Consider the following 16,678-nt stretch of genomic DNA (forward strand, 5'->3'; position numbering starts at 1 on the left):
AAAGGAAAAATTTAAAACATTGTCATTTCCTGGAGAATTATAATTTAATTTCAACCAGATATAGTTTTATTCTAATAACCCTACTCTCTGCTACCGTCCCTCAGTAATTTACATCTGAGGTTTCCAAACAGTGGTGCAAGGAGTAACTTGTTTATTATGTATGGAGAGCTGGTTGAGTACAGGCGCTGGTTTGACTTGTTACCAGCTAGTAAATTGCACTGAAAGAATATTAAAAGCTTTCTCAATTTCTTTTACATGAAAGGAATCAGTTGAATCATCACAGGGATATTATCTGCTTGCAAAAGGGAAGGAGTTGAGTCGTATAATTATGTCTCAGAGGGGAACTTCTACCTGAGGCATTCATCATCAAAAGAAGGTTTGGGAAAACTATCTTGTACTATATTTTGTGGGGAAAGTGTGATGCAAAGGAGGTCAGTTTTAGGCATCCTGAATACAATGACCCCATTCTGGGTTGCCTGAAGCACTCTGGAAACACTCACTTGAGAATTCCCAACAGAAGGAGATTAATTGGGGGGTGTATGAGGCCCCACACCATGCTCTCAGCTCCCAGCCTTTATGGGTATGCCCAAGGTGTGGCTGAGATAAAGGTATGGCTGGAGATCTGCCATGCTGTGGTTATTTCATTACCAAAAAACCCTCTGAAGCAGTTGTGTCCAGGGTCTAAATCAGAGTAGCTGAGAACCAGATCATTCCTTAGCTGACCCTAGAATCTGTGTGTAATGGGTAGTCTGCCCTTAAGGTTTGTAGGGCTTAGTGGTCAGCCCACCCTGCCATGTGGCATGACCTTTTAAGGATTTGAAAGGCCCAAAAGATATATATTTATACAAGTACCTATAGGGGATATGGACAGAGAGGAAGCAATCCTGTGAATGACTGGTGCTTGGGAAGATATCCAAATCACTGTATCTTAAAGGACTTGGGGCCAGGTGCTTTGCAGAGCGGGTGGAGCAAGCTCCCTTCATCCCTCAACCACTTGGAGATGAACTGGGTGAAGATTCATAGAATCATAGAATATCAGGGTTGGAAGGGACCTCAGGGGATCATCTAGTCCAACCCCCTGCTCAAGGCAGGACCAATCCCCAACTAAATCATCCCAACCAGGGCTTTGTCAAGCCTGACCTTAAAAACTTCTAAGGAAGGAGATTCCACCACCTCCCTAGGTAACGCATTCCAGTGTTTCACCACCCTCATAGTGAAAAAGTTTTTCCTAATATCCAACCTAAACCTCCCCCACTGCAACTTGAGACCATTACTCCTTGTTCTGTCATCTGCTACCACTGAGAACAGTCTAGATCTTTGGAACCACCTTTTAGGTAGTTGAAAGCAGCTATCAAATCCCCCCTCATTCTTCTCTTCTGCAGACTAAACAATCCCAGTTCCCTCAGCCTCTCCTCATAAGTCATGTGTTCCAGTCCCCTAATCATTTTTGTTGCCCTCCGCTGGACGTTTTCCAATTTTTCCACATCCTTCTTGTAGTGTGGGGCCCAAAACTGGACACAGTACTCCAGATGAGGCCTTACCAATGTCGAATTGAGGAGAATGATCACGTCCCTCATTCTGCTGGCAATGCCCCTACTTATACACCCCAAAATGCCATTGGCCTTCTTGGCAACAATGGCACACTGTTGACTCATATCCAGCTTCTCATCCACTGTAACCCTAAGTCCTAAGATTGCCTGCACAAAGGCTGCCTCCTCTCTCTGTAGCAGGGAAGACAACAGGAGTTATCAGCAGGAAAAGGCTGACTTGCTGAACACCCTGAACTGATGCCTAGTTAAGGAAAAGGGACAGGTGAGGGAGAAGCTGGCAAAGGCTCTACAGCTGGCTAACCCACTACTCAGGTCCAGAGAGATCTGGGAGGAATCCTCTTTCAGAAAAGAGTGAGGGACTAACTAACGCAGCCCTACTTCCAAAGATGAGCTGGGGCAGAGGTGGGCAAACTACTGACCACAGGCCACATCTGGCCCGCAGGACCATCCTGCCTGGCCCTTGAGCTCCTGGCCAGGGAAGCTAGCCCCTGGCCTCTCCCCTGCTGTTCCCCCTCAGCTACACCACCGCGCAGGCAGTGCGGCAGGTTCCAGCGGGGCTGCGAGCTCCTGGCGCTCTGAGCAGCATGGTAAGGGAATGGGGGGGGGGGGGTTGGAAAAGGGGAAGGAGGTCCTGGGGGCAGTCAGGGGACATGGAGCAGGGGGTGGTTGGATAGGGGGTGGGGTTCCAGGGGAAAGTTAGGGGCAGGGGGTCCTGGGAGGGGGCAGTCAGGGGACAAGGAGCAGAGGGGGTCGGATGGGTGGGGAGTTCTGAGGGGGGCAGTCAGGGGGTGAGGAGTGGGAGGATAGGGGGCGGGAGCCAGGCTGTTTGGGGAGGAACAGCCTTCCCTACCTGGCCCTCTATACAGTTTCACACCCCAATGTGGCCTTCGGGTCAAAAAGTTTGCCCACCTCTGAGCTGGGAACTTCTGCTTTAGGGAGGATTGTAAAGGCACAAAAAGGAGTAATGCAGAGAAAGAACAGGTAAGTGTTCCAGAAAAAGAGATTGTTTCCCGGTGCAGAAAAGAAAAGTCTCCTGAAGGAAGGAGCCAGAGATTGCTAGTTGGACTAAACCAGAGACAATGAATGTCCCTGGGTGTATCTAAGTTTCTACTTATGCCTATGGCTCTTGTTAATAAATAAGATCCTTGGAAGGTGGGGAGCAAGGTCTGGATTTGTTTATAATCTGGATCAAGGGAACTGAGGCAGGGAGCACCTGCGGTGCCACGCTTGACCAAAAGCGGGTGAACCTGGGTAACTTCCAGCCATCACAATATGGTTCCAGGGCTGGGGTGCAAGATTTCTTCCCATCAAGGAGGGATAGCTGAGCAGCAAGACACAAACACCTTCCCAGGGAGTAAGACATTTACCCTCCTAAGTTTGCGTTTGGAGGGCTAGCTCCCGCTTTTTGCAGGCATCATGCAATGGGAATGAGACAGTCATTGAAAACATTGAAAAAAAAGAAGGCATGGGCTCATGCAACTGTGTGCACTGACTGCAGGTAAACAGGGCATGTAAAATGGATTGGTCTTCATGGGAACAATGCCTCTGTGGCATACCCATTTGACCAGAGTACTGAGAGAACTGGGAAGTTCCAACTAATAGAGAGGCTGGGCCCCAAAGTAGTAGAACTCAGACTACTAGAGTCTAAATCAAAGTGTGAGGATGCAGTTTGGGGTAAGAAAGTGTGAGGCCCTAGTGGCCACATGTTTTGGGAGAGGTAGGCCTGAGGTTTTGAACTCCCCATTGCTCATGGGAGGTACCTTGACTTCATCCTCGCCCCAGTGGGTAAAAACTTCGGGACTTGAGCTACCTGATTATAGGAACCAGATCAGATGCAGGAACTGGGAGGGGCTCAATGCAAGATGGGGATGGCCAACTGTTATAAAGGAAAGCAGGATTACAGGGCTGGGGGCACCTCAAAGGTGAGTGACTCCAAGGTTCTAAAGAGCCAGGGAATTGCTGGCAGAAAGATTATGAAATTGTTCAACAACACTAAATTGCAGGTCCAGAAGAAGCATTTCTACCTAGATTTGGATGGTTGGATAAAAAGGTGCAGGAAGTCCAAATCCAAGAGTTAAAGGAGAAACTCCTGGGCACTCCTGAAGGGGCTGACTGAACAGCACCAACAAACAAAGCAGATAGAAGCAGATCTGGAAAGGGCAAGACAGACATGAGAGAACAACTATTCTATGCTAGTCAATTAAGTGAAGATGATTCTACATGGCAAAGGAAACATTTTTCATATATGGGGACAAGTAACAGAATTGCTACTCAGTTTGAAAAGGAGCTCAGGAAGGCCAAACCAGGAGAAGAGCAAAACTTTCACCCACAGACATTGTGGGGACCCAGCTACAGAGAGTTCATGAATAGTTACAAGAAAAGATGCACCAGAAACTAACTCTCAGGACCCAGATGGAGTGGGTAGTGGCTAAGAAGAACCACTTCAAAGAGAAGCTATGTGAAGGGGCTGAACTGAAAAGAGACTGTGAGAAGATCATCCATCAACAGACAGGAGATGGAATATCTGTTAGTTTTGGAGAGGAGCTGCTCTTCTCACCACACAAAGAAGTGGGAACATGCTGTAGCTGAAGTTTAGGAACTAGAGATGCTCATTCTGATCCTGGAGTAGCAGGTCACCAAACTGGAGACTAAGACCGGTGAGCTTTGGGGGTTGTCCAACAAAGCAGTACTACTGCACCCCTTGGCAGAAGAAACTGGGTTCAGGGGAAAGTGAGTCTGGAACCTTATAAGAATGCGGGTACCAGGGCACTAGAACATTTGTAAAGACATGTGATAAGGTGCTGGGCACAAAGGTGACGTTCTGAGAGGCTGGTGTTCATTCAGAAGAGCTGATTAACATTTCATATCTTGAGGAAGACTATTCTGATGGGAGAGGTGATGGTTCAGCAAAAGACTGCATATTCCCAAGGTTCAAACACCAATATGGTATTCAAGTTAGAAGCTGCAGTATTGGCAGTAGCTTCTACAACTACACAGCAGACCTGTACAATAATGGACTGGGGTGAATTAGAAGAGAAGGCAACTTCTGCAGATAGTCTCCAGGCTGAAACCTTATGCTACAATCCCAGATCCGGGAGTTCCAGTGGTAGCTACAGAAGACCTGTTTGTCTCTTGGAAAGATCCTAGTACAAGCTGTCCAGATATGTCAACAATGATTCTTTCTAAGAATTTTACAGCATGGGAAGTTAAGTTCTCCTATGACACTTCCAGCTAAGGAATCCAGTTGGTCAAAGAACCCTGTCAATGCTGAGTCGCTTGTTTCCCTTTTTTTTAAACCCTCTTCTCTGTGTTAATTGCACTGGCAAGGTTTTAGCAATTCTTAAGCGCTCTCTAGAAAGAAGTAATATTTGTGACTATATTCTTTCCTCTCCTTGCTCTACAGAGCTGTATCCTAGAAGCAAGATACTTCACGCTACTATCAGAAGCTAATGACTCTCAATCCAGGTTCTCTCATTCTGGGTGGGAGTGGAGTAGTGGTTGTAAGGAGCTAAGACACCTTTCTACATGTGTGGGGTGGGGAGGAGAGGAAAGGAAAGGAAAGAAAAGGGGGACAGACTGAGACCCTTTTCTCAGTTCATGTTGGGGATGGAGGGGTTGTAAGTGTAAGGGAGCTGAGGTTACTCTCCCAGTTCATCTGCGGGCAGGGGCTGTAAATAAATGCATAATGGGTTCTGTTCAGTTTCTAAATCTGTGACACATCAAATAGTAAGTTCAACTTGGTTTATTCAGTCAGATTCTTCTTACTACAGTAGAACCTCAGAGTTACGAACACCTTGGGAATGGAGCTTATTTGTAACTCTGAAATGTTCGTAACTCTGAACAAAATGTTGCGGTGTTCTTTCAAAAGTTTACAACTGACCATTGACTTATTACAGCTTTGAAACTTTACTATACAGAAGAAAATGCTGCTTTTGACTATCTTAATTTAAACGAAACAAGCACAGAAACACTTTCCTTATCTTGTCAAATCTTTTTTTTAAACTTCGCCTTTTTTTTTTTAGTAGTTTACGTTTAACATAATACTGTAAAATATTTGCCTTTTTTGGTCTCTGCTGCTGTCTGATTATGTAGTTCTGATTCCAAATGAGGTTTGTGGTTGACCAGTCAGTTCTTAATTCTGGTGTTCGTAACTCTGAGGTTCTACTGTACACCAAGTACAGCATGTACAGACAGGTGGTGATGACCACACAATCTGGAGGCCAGTCTGCAGCTCACCCTTACCCACATGGGTTACAAAGCTTTTATAAAAAGAAAAGGAGTACTTGTGGCACCTTAGAGACTAACCAATTTATTTGAGCATGAGCTTTCGTGAGCTACAGCTCATTGTGAGCTGTAGCTCACAAAAGCTCATGCTCAAATAAATTGGTTAGTCTCTAAGGTGCCACAAGTACTCCTTTTCTTTTTGCAAATACAGACTAACACGGCTGTTACTCTGAAAGCTTTTATAGACCACTTTTTAAAATCTCATTTTATACTTTGTGGTTAGTTACACACCTAACAGCATTGAATCACCATCAAATGCCACCCTTGCAGTCCAGATAGCATTGGTTCCAAGTTTCCACCTTTATATGCAAAAGGTAGGTATATATGTATGCTTTGGCCTGATTAACAAGACAGTACTAGGTTATGTAATTAGCTGTGTAACACTTTTTAACCTATCGTTTCATTTTGTCCTTTACTGCTGGAACATCTTATTCATCATCCATTCTGTAATACAAAGTTCATCTGTTGACAATGTTCTGTTTCTCTTTGTTAGGGCTTCCATTACCACTTCATAATTTGTTATTCAAGGAGAACCAATCAGATTTTAACAAGCACATAGGCTTAAAAATACTGTTTGCAATTATGAAAATAGGTTATGAAAATAGATCACACGTTTCCATTCTATAAGCAGTATAAGCTTAATATACCCAAAGTCATATTTGCTTTTAGTTTCTTGCAATAACTGTGTACGATGCTGGGAAATGGAGGCTTATATGACAATAGTCCCTTAGAACAACTTCATAACTTTTTATGGACCTTTGGCCTAACATGGCTGAACCATCTTTCCTGGTTCAGAGGGTAGGGTGTGTGTGTGTTGTAGGTGTAAAGGGCTGAGGACCCTTTTCTAATTCATGGAGAGGGGAGAGGAGAGAGGAGGGAGGTCTAAAGGGCGTAGCCCTCTTTCCCATTTGTGTACCTTGTACTACTATCAAAGACATGGCTCCTTGTGCTAGGTTTTATAACTGAAAAAAGTCTCAACTTTGGTTTATGGAATTCTCAGAGCTCCCTCATTCCCATCTCTAGTATTTGCAATATCAAGGAGCAGTTGTCTTAGACCACACTCACCCAAACACACCTTCATTAGACACCATAGGTACATATATAACCATCTGTGGACTTTGTACTTGGAGAGGGGCTTCTGTGTAAGCTTCTGGCATGTAAATCATCATGAGCCTGTACCAGAAACCTTTTAGTGACCCTTCTGCGAGTACTGCTCTGGGGGAGTTCCCAGTGTCCAGAAGAATGCAGAAGAAATAGGAAACTTTATATGCCACTCCTTTCGTTTCATCTGTTCCCCTATTAGTTCAGTTTTGTCACTCATTCTGTGTGTAAATGCTGAGAGGGCACAGTATTGCTTTTACATGAGGTTTGTTTAAAACAAGCCAACAATTCTTGCATTGTATGATCTGTTTTATCTATGATCTCTGAGTGCAATAAAAAATGAACCTATAATTTCACCACTTCACCTCCTCCCTGAAGTGCTTAAGGCAAAATAGATCATAAACACAATTCAGAATACACTTCCGATAATTAAATTACAAGACTACCGTATAAGCCTCACCAGTAGCTAGCCTCTTTTTAAAGCTTCCATAAGTACCATTTACCATAAATTGTTTTGGTTTTAAGAATAGCTGAGTCTCACCTTTTATATAAAGGAGGAGAGAAACAGGCAGTCACATTGTAACTGCACTGGTTATGCTTTTTGATAACTAAATCATACTCAACTTGATAAATTCACTTCATGACTGAGAATTGGTTTAAATACAGTTTTGTTAATACACCTGGATCCTAACAGAATATGCATGAAGAACACCAACTATGTAACAAGTAAATCAGACATGTTTTTAACTGTTGCTTATGAATTAGTAGTAATTACGTACTGAAAAGCAGAACCAGGGTGCTAACACTCACTTCAATGTAATTTCACTGATTACAGTTGCTTATAAGGTGTGGTGCATTTTAAAACATTCTTTTTGGCTAATCTTTAAAATGGCTTTCAGTTCAATTAATTGAAACATTAGGAATATATTACTGAATCACTCTAAATTTCCTATTAAGATACTTATAGAAAGCATTTTTCATGGGTAATAGATGGATCACAGTGTTTCAGACTACTGAGGGCCAGATCCTGCTCCCTTCAAAATACAGGGGAGATTTGCCACTGACTTAACCCAGGGGAAAAAAATGAATTTTGAGCTGGTGGTTCCAGGCTTAAATTCATGGTGCTCTATATGCAGAGCAAGACAATGTGCTGTCTTTTCTGACATGTCTAGCGCAATAATTACACTTTTTTATAATGCAATTTCACAATATCTCAGGTCTGATTCTTATCTTGATGCCTGTAAAAGACACACTTTTGAAACAAAAAGAAAAGGAGTACTTGTGGCACCTTAGAGACTAGCAAATGTATTTGAGCTTAAGCTTTTGTGAGCTACAGCTCATTTCATCAGATGCATTCAGTGGAAAATACAATGGGAGATTTATATACATAGAGAACAGGAAACAATCGGTGTTACCATACACACTGAAACGAGAGCGATCACATAAGATGAGCTATTACCAGCGGGGAAAGGGAGAAACCTTTTGTAGTGATAATCAAGGTGGGCCAGTTCCAGCAGTTGACAAGAACGTCTGAGGAACAGGGGAGGGGGAGCGGGAATAAACATGGCGAAATAGTTTTACTTTGTGTAATAACCCACCCACTCCCAGTCTCTATTAGTTAATTGTATCCAATTTGAAAATTAATTCCAATTCAGCAGTCTCTCGTTGGAGTCTGTTTTTGAAGGGTTTTTTTTTTTGAAGAATTGCAACTTGCAAAGGTTTCAGAGGAACAGCCGTGTTAGTCTGTATTCGCAAAAAGAAAAGGAGTACTTGTGGCACCTTAGAGACTAACCAATTTATTTGAGCATGAGCTTTCGTGAGCTACAGCTCACTTCATCAGATCTGATAGATTTCCACTCCATACGGCTAAATGCAGTGCCTTGCATAATGACAGGTTTCAGAGGAACAGCCGTGTTAGTCTGTATTCGCAAAAAGAAAAGGAGTACTTGTGGCACCTTAGAGACTAACCAATTTATTTGAGCATGAGCTTTCGTGAGCTACAGCTCAAAGTGAGCTGTAGCTCACGAAAGCTCATGCTCAAATAAATTGGTTAGTCTCTAAGGTGCCACAAGTACTCCTTTTCTTCAACTTGCAAAGGCTTTCCTGCTGGTAATAGCTCATCTTAAGTGATCACTCTCATTACAGTGTGTATGGTAACACCGATTGTTTCCTGTTCTCTAGGTGCCACAAGTACTCCTTTTCTTTTTGCGAATACAGACTAACACGGCTGCTACTCTGAAACTTTTCAAACACTTACTGGATTTTTTGCTACAGGGTGTTTTAATTAGCTTGTAAGGTGGGGTGTGAAATTCTTACTGCTTAGGAAGTTTGTTGTAAGGGCTTCCTTATTTGGAAGCTGGATACTACTGTGTAACAGCCTACCTAGTTGGTCATACAGGTGTCACATTTTGTGTTTTGTGTTTTTCTTAAAGCCCCTGTACCTGGACTCCTGTGACTGAGAGTCTGTTTTCATTTTTTTAAAATAGTAAATCTCTAACCCCCAGGGTTGCGGAGAGAACCTTAACAAGGTGACCTAGACATACCCTGAAATCTCAAAACACAAAAGGCAAATAAAATGTTCACAAAACATTTAGTGTTTAAACTCTCATTATTTTTAAGTCAGTGGCATGATTCTTAACACTTTAGTCAAGATTTTTGAACATGAGGTGATAATAATATTACAGATCGCTCAGAGAACAGTAGCTTGATATCCCCTTTGCTTATTTGGGCCCCAGTGAACAGGGAGCCATGGTGGAGAATGGGGCCCTACTCTGGACCGGTGTCACCAGAAAGTCCCCTAAAAAGAGCCAGGTGTAATACAGCTATGTAGACTCCTGTGCTGCTGGGAAAGGCCATTTCCCCAGCTTAGGCACTAGACAGCACAGTGCATGTGAAGAGCTGTGGCCCCTTTCCTGGTTCATTCATAGGGTGGGGGTGGGGCACAGAGGGTTCAAGCCCCTTTCCCAGTTCATGGAGGGGAGCAATGAGTATAAGAGGCCCTTTCCCAGTTCATGCGAGAGGCAGAGGTCAGGGGGTTCCCTGGGGCTCCGGCCTCTTTCTCGGTTCATGCTGTGGGGAGGGCTCAGGCCCCTGTCCGGTTCATGGGGGGGGACCGGGGGTAAGCACTCGCTCCCAAGGCCTAGGAGGGCAGGGCCCGCGGTAGGGCGGGCTCCCGCTTGTGCCTCCGGGCGATTTTCACAAGCTCCCGAAACTGGCACCAGCCCTTCTGCCGGGTGCCGCCCCGCGCCCTGCTAACCCTGGCCGGGACCCAGCGGCGCTGGAGACAAAGCGGAGCGCGGAGCTCAGAGCCGGAGCCAGGTGAGCTGCAGGGATCCTTGAGCGCGGGGGACTCTCGGTCCCGGGGGACACGTGTGGGGACGGGCGGGCTCCACGCGGCGGCTGCTCCCCTGAGGCGAGCGCGCCCAACGCAGCGTGACAGCGGCCCGCGCAGCAGCCGCGGGCTTCCCGTTCCCCCGGCTGCGGCGCAGCCTCTGCCCTGCGCGGCCGCCTCCCTCCGCCTTGTGCCCTGCGCCGTGGTGCGGCTCGCGCCGCTACAGCAGTTCTCCCCCCCCCCCATGTTCCGGTTTAACTTGGATTTAAACTTGGAGAGTGGTCAGTTTAGATGAGCTATTACCAGCAGGAGAGTGAGTTTGTGTGTGTATGGGGGTGGGGGGGATGTGAGAAAACCTGGATCTATGCAGGAAATAGCCCGACTTGATTATGTAAAGAGTTGTCACTTTGGATGGGCTAGCACCAGCAGGAGAGTGAATTTGTGTGGGGGGGTGGAGGGTGAGAAAACCTGGATTTGTGCTGGAAATGGCCCACCTGATGATCACTTTAGATAAGCTATTACCAGCAGGACAGTGGGGTGGGAGGAGGTATTGTTTCATATTCTCTGTGTGTATATAAAGTCTGCTGCAGTTTCCACGTATACATCTGATGAAGTGAGCTGTAGCTCATGAAAGCTCATGCTCAAATAAATTGGTTAGTCTCTAAGGTGCCACAAGTACTCCTTTTCTTTTTGCGAATACAGACTAACACGGCTGTTCCTCTGAAACCTTAGTTTAGTTTGTGCATTTGACAGAAGGGGGCTGAGCCAGGGGCAACAAACAAAACTGACGCTGAGAAGCAGGGGAAGCTTGTGTAGGAAGAGAGGTTGGGAAGATTGGGACTGTTAGAGATGGAGGCAAAATAGGCGTTAGTTTGCTTCTCTCAACCCTATCCTCTCTCATAAGGCAACAGTGGGATTTTTCAAGGAAATTAAAAGGCTCACGTTTGAAACGAACAAAAGGATCTTTTACCTAATGCATAATTAGCACGTGCAAACTCTTTGCCACAATATATCATTTAGGGCAAGAGTTTAGCAGGATAAAAAATAGTTTGACATTCATGTGGATTCAGAGAACATCTGCAGTAAATGTAGGTAATACTTAAGAAAAATGGAAGTGATCAACTCTTAGTCTTCAGGGATTAACTAATTTCTAATTGATGGGTTTTAGATTACCGGAATGATGGGTTTTCTGTGTAGAGTATAAAGAGAACAGAATAGGAGCAGGTATTTCATAAATGCCCACTTCAGCGTTTCTTGCATCTTCCTTGAAGCATCTTGTAGTTGGCTAGTGTTGGAGACAAACCACAGGACCAGATGCAACACGGGTCAATCTGGTAGTTCCTGTGATTGCACTCTGTGTATAGACAGTGTCATCAGCTCCCTTACACAGCTAGTCAGGGTTCCTTGTTTTGTTTTTTTACGGAGCAAGATGGGAGAGAGAAAACTATAATAGTAAACTGTGATTGTAAACGCACAAAAACTGGTATGGGGCACATCTGAGAGCTGAAACTATTTCAAACTCTTAAAAATTGATTTAATGTCGACAGTGTCCATTTAAGGATATTTGTCAGATACAATGGCAGGTTCCCAATTTAGAGTTGTGGGAGTTGCAGTTTCATATCAGTTGGTTGTGGTTTATTTGGCTTATTTATCTTTCATTCATCAGCCTCAGCGTTTGTAGAAGCTTCTGAGCATTGAATCTTAGCTTTCCTGTAGTCTTAATTTTGGTAATATTTCCTCTGATGAGATTATTAAAGATAACTGACCCAAAATACCAAATGGCTTAATAATTGTGTATTTACTTTATTATTTTACTGGTTTTAATAATATAGCACACAGAGGCTGAAGTCAATGGAACCACTCAGTACAAAAAAATAAAAACATTCTTAAGACTTGATCTTGAAAAGACTTGTATAACACAATCCTTTCAATTCTGGAATCTCTTCTTTTCCCCTCTTCTCCCCTCTCAAAATATCTGAGGTTTTGCACTGCATTAGATTGTAAACATTTTTTTAAAAAAGAGCGAGAAATGTTTAATATCATGTTAAAAGAACATTATTAAAGATGATAAATCAAGCATTCAAAAGTTAGGAAATGCTAGAATTAAGGTTTCGTATGCAAACTTAGTTTGGCCTCCTTGTGTGTATGCATTATGATAAAGTCTTTAATTACATGATCACATACTTTTTTTCCTCAGGACCCCTACCTCATTCAGTGCAGAGGATGGGTGATTCTCACTTAATGGGCAGCTGTTCAATATTTTATTTTATCCTTATTGTTCAGTGTGTGCCCCATGCCTTATTTACTGCACACTATTCAAACACTACTCAGAAGACAGAATGATTAATTTCCTTATGGGTTTATCTGTGGTGTTCAACACTATAGTATATGAGTGCTTCACAAATGTTAATTTTCACAACATCCCTGTGAGATGAGGGCATAGTATTATCCCCATTCTAAAGATGGAGAACTGAGGCCCAGAGAGATTAAGGTAAAAAATTCCATTAATTTTGGGTTGTCAATTTGAGACACCCTGATTCATCCTCAGAACAGGTCTATCCTATTCACTGAATGAGGCAGGTGACTTATGGAAAAAAATTGCATATGGTCATGTAACTAAAGACTGCACCATAATGCATATACACAAAGGGGCTGAATTAAGGTGACACAGGCACCTTAATTCTGGCATTTCCTTACTTTTGAGTGGTTGAATTTGTAACCTTAATATTGTTCTTTTAATAGTTCGTGCATGTGGCATCGTACTGATGCCCACATGAGTCATCAGCAGGGTTGCAACCTACAGGTTACATCTACTCTTGGAGCTAGAAAAGGAATACTTGTGGCACCTTAGAGACTAACAAATTTATTAAAGCATAAGCTTTCATGAGCTACAGCTCACTTCATCGGATGCATACAGTGGAAAATATAGTGGAGAGATTTTATATACACAGAGAACATGAAACAATGGGTGTTACCATACAGACTGTAACAAGAGTGATCAGGAAAGGTGAGCTATTACCAGCAGGAGAGTGGGGGGTCATGGGGGGGGGGGGACCTTTTGTAGTGATAATCAAAGTGGGCCATTTCCAGCACTTTACAAGAACAGTAGGAGGGGAAATAAACAAGGGGAAATAGTTTTACTTTGTGTAATGATCCATCCACTCCCAGTCTTTATTCAAGCCTAAGTTAATTGTATCCAGTTTGCAAATTAATTCCAATTCAGCAGTCTCTCGTTGGAGTCTGTTTTTGAAGTTTTTTTGTTGAAGAATTGCCACTTTTAGGTCTGTAATCGAGTGACCAAAGAGATTGAAGTGTTCTCTGTCTGGTTTTTGAATGTTATAATTCTTGACGTCTGATTTGTGTCCATTTATTCTTTTACGTAGAGACTGTCCAGTTTGACCCATGTACATGGCAGAGGGGCATTGCTGGCACATGATGGCATATATCACATTGGTAGATGTGCAGGTGAACGAGCCTCTGATAGTGTGGCTGATGTGGTTAGGCCCTATGATGGTGTCCCCTGAATAGATATGTGGACACAGTTGGCAACCATCTTTGTTGCAAGGATAGGTTCCTGGGTTAGCATTTTTGTTGTGTGGTGTGTGGTTGCTGGTGAGTATTTGCTTCAGGTTGGGGGGCTGTCTGTAAGGAAGGACTGGCCTGTCTCCCAAGATCTGTGAGAGTGATGGGTCGTCCTTCAGGATAGATTGTAGATCCTTGATGATGCGATGGAGAGGTTTTAGTTGGGGGCTGAAGGTGACAGCTCGTGGCGTTCTGTTATTTTCTTTGTTGGGCCTGTCCTGTAGTAGGTAACTTCTGGGTACTCTTCTGGCTCCGTCAATCTGTTTCTTCACTTCAGCAGGTGGGTATAGTAGTTGTAAGAACAGGATCTAATTCCCAGCTTGTGCAGATATACGACCACTAGTTTTCTTTGAGCTAGTGCACTAAAGATAGTAGTATAGTCATTAGGGTTGCCAGGTGTCCCGTTTTTGACCAGCAAGTCTGTTGAAAAGGGGACCCAACAGTGTCCGGTGAGTACTACTCACTGGACACTAAAAGTCTGGTCACTTGAGTAACTGTCCACAATTGGCTTCCATTCTGCCACCAGGAGGGTGGGAAGAGCAGCTGCTGCTGGAGCTGGAAGAGCATTCAGGAACTGCCGGCTCTGGCGCAGAGAGGTATGGCGGCCAGCGCTCTCGGGGAGGTATCCTGAAGCATGCGGCGTTTGAGGAGTGGGCCAGTGACTGGGTTTACTACCCAGACCTCCTTCTCAGCCTCATTTGTGCTGGTCCCTGTCCTGACCCAGTCACCCCTCCACCTCCGGAGCGTGGCTCTAACTCCTCCATCCTGCCCCAGTCATCCCCCACCACCTCTGGTGCGTAGCTCTCCCTCCCCCGTCTTGCCCCAGTCATTCCCCACCTCCAGAGTGCGGCTCTCCCTCCCCAGTCCTGCCCCAGTCACCCCTCACCCCTGGAGCATGGCTCTCCCTCCCCAGTCCTGCCCCAGTTATCCCCCAGAGCATGGCTCTCCCTTCCGCATCCTGCCCCAGTCACCCCCCAGAGCACGGCTCTCCCTGCCCCAGTCACCCCCATCCCTGGAGCGCACCCCCATCCCTGGAGCATCCCTCCCCCATCCTACCCCAGTCACCCCCCAGAGCACGGCTCTCCCTTCCCCATCCTGCCCCAGTCACCCTCACTCCCACCCCCAGAGTGTGGCTCTTCCTCCCCTGTCCTGCCCCAGTCACCCCTCCACCCCCAAGTGTGGCTCTCCATCCCCTGTGCTGCCCCAATCACTTACCCCAGAGCAAGGCTCTCCCTTGAACGTCCTGCCCCAGTCACCCCTCCACCCCTAAATCCCTGCTCAGCTGGTAGGGGGAGGGAGGTGGAGAGAGCAGCAAGCGATGGGGGTGAAGAGGTGGAGCAGGGGGAGGGCTTTAGGGGGAAGAAACAGAGTGGGCAGGGCCTTAGGAGGGAAGAGTCAGAGCACGGGTGGGGCTTCGGGGGGGAAGAGGTGGAGTAGGGGGCGGGAGAGGTTCCAGCACTCAGTGTCCATTTTTCACAAATTAGAAAGTTGGCCACCCTAGTAGTCCTGATAGCATGGGCAGAGGCTATTGGTGGCATGAGTTCGCCATCCTGAGCACATACCCACAGGGTCCAGGAGGGTTTGTACTCTGGGCAGCTAGCTGTTTGCTGCTGCCTGCGCGACAGTGGCTATACTACTATTTTTAGCACGCTAGCTTGACGAGAGCTAGTGTGAGTATGTCTACGTGAGTTGGAAATCGCACCCCTAGCTACAAGTATAGACATACCCTTAGATCCACCACGCAGACCTCTGCCATTTTGAGCTAATGGACTAACTGATAGAGGATGATAACCAGTGTCTGCTATGTGGACCAGCACCAGAGCAGAATGGGACACTTGCTAATGGGTTTCACAGACATTTGCTGACAGCAGAGGAATGGTGGGACTCAGAAATCTTGGATTTCACTCTAGTGGGCACAGATTCTTCTGACCATTCCCCAAGGTGTGACCCTTTCTGCCCTGTCCTCTCCAACTATCTCTTCCCCAGTTCCATATTTTCTGGCATGGAAAATTTCAGCCCACAAAGTTAAAGTCTGGCAAAATTATAAATAGCTGAAACAGACTCTTACAAGGGTGAGTGTCAGGCAACCTGGGTGCTACCAGTCCCACCTTTAATGAACCATAAACCTCTGGGGTTCTAATCTGTCTCCACAATTGTAGGTGTATTCTCGCAATGCAACTGCAAGCCACCTTGTTATTTGTTCTATTCTTGTTTGTTACAAGTGTATTGAATTTTGCTGACACAGGAGAAGGCGGGCAAAGTACCTGGCAAATTAGCCTCCTTTTAGTTTTATAATTACTATTATACAGATAGATATTACTATTATACAGAGCATAGTTCTTAATGTTGTTTTTTTTTAAGTAGAACTTCATATCAAAGTCCGTCGCAAAAATTTGCTAATCAGTCCTCGCAATACTGGTGAGGTTAAGAAATATTATATAAAACAAAAAGAAAAGGAGTACTTGTGGCACCTTAGAGACTAACCAATTTATTTGAGCATGAGCTTTCGTGAGCCACAGCTCACAAAAGCTCATCCTCAAATAAATTGGTTAGTCTCTAAGGTGCCACAAGTACTCCTTTTCTTTTTGCGAATACAGACTAACACGGCTGTTACTCTGAAACCTTATATAAAACAATTATAGAACAAAGGCATACCACTAAACATTGGTATGTTAAGCAAGACTCAAAGATGGCTGTACTGACCATTATTTATTTCACTTCATTATAGCAGGACCAAGCACTATAATTAAGGTTTCATAATGGCTTCTGGTGGAAGGGAGAGAAGCAAGTGGGGAGAAGATCATCTAGGAAGGAGCAAGTTCCTTTCTTA

General features: G+C 44.8%; 1 protein-coding gene across 1 annotated transcript in view; it reads left to right on the forward strand.

Moving 5' to 3' along the window:
• The first annotated feature begins 9,936 nt into the window (after positions 1–9,936).
• Positions 9,937–16,678, forward strand: part of LOC125632461 (DGAT1/2-independent enzyme synthesizing storage lipids) — a 67,399-nt gene continuing 60,657 nt past the window's right edge. The window contains exon 1 of the mRNA XM_048840692.2: positions 9,937–10,253. The gene's annotated coding sequence lies outside the window, so the exon portion shown is untranslated. The remainder of the gene's footprint in view (positions 10,254–16,678) is intronic.

This window comes from Caretta caretta, chromosome 2, assembly GCF_965140235.1.
Source record: "Caretta caretta isolate rCarCar2 chromosome 2, rCarCar1.hap1, whole genome shotgun sequence".
In the NCBI taxonomy this organism is placed as follows: Eukaryota; Metazoa; Chordata; order Testudines; family Cheloniidae; genus Caretta; species Caretta caretta.